This window comes from Petromyzon marinus, unplaced genomic scaffold (genome assembly GCF_048934315.1).
Source record: "Petromyzon marinus isolate PM22_M1 ecotype Great Lakes invasive population unplaced genomic scaffold, UKy_Petmar_22M1.pri1.0 PM_G_Scaffold_8, whole genome shotgun sequence".
In the NCBI taxonomy this organism is placed as follows: Eukaryota; Metazoa; Chordata; class Hyperoartia; order Petromyzontiformes; family Petromyzontidae; genus Petromyzon; species Petromyzon marinus.
Window position 1 is genome coordinate 4,724,180 of NW_027423035.1, and position 821 is coordinate 4,725,000.

Here is an 821-nt window from a genome sequence, read left to right on the forward strand (position 1 = left end):
CATGCCGTTCGTATGCCAATTGTGGCAACACGAAAATGACCCGTTTTCCCATTCCGAGGGATTTCTGTGCGACCCTAACAGCCCCGTGAGCCACAAGAGACACATCCCCGCCAATTTCTAGCGTTTCACGGGGTCTATCCGTGAAAAATATAGACGTTTTTGAGTGCACATGCATTTCTGCTGCAGATGCCTCTGGAAGTTTCATGCCGTTCGTACGCAATGTGGCAACACGAAAATGACCCCTTTTCCCATTCCGAGGGATTTCTGTGCGACCCTAACTAACAGCGCCCGTGAGCCACAAGAGAGACATCCCCGCCAATTTATAGCGTTTCACGGGGTCTATCCGTGAAAAATATAGACGTTTTTGAGTGCACATGCATTCCTGCTGCAAATGCCTCTGGAAGTTTCATGCCGTTCCTATGCAATGTGGCCACACAAAAATGACCCGTTTTCCCATTCCGAGGCATTTCTGTGCGACCCTAACAGCCCCGTGAGCCACAAGAGAGACATCCCCGCCAACTTCTAGCGTTTGACGGGGTCTATGCGTGAAAAATATTAAAATTTTTGAGTGCACGTGCCTTTCTGCTGCAAATGCCTCTGGAAGTTTCATGGCGTTCCTATGCAATGTGGCAACACGAAAATGACCCCTTTTCCCATTCCGAGGGAGTTCTGTGCCACCCTAACAGCCCCGTGAGCCACAAGAGACACATCCCCGCCAATTTCTAGCGTTTCACGGGGTCTATCCGTGAAACATATAGAAGTTTTTGAGTGCACATGCATTCCTGCTGCAAATGCCTCTGGAAGTTTCATGCGGTTCGTAC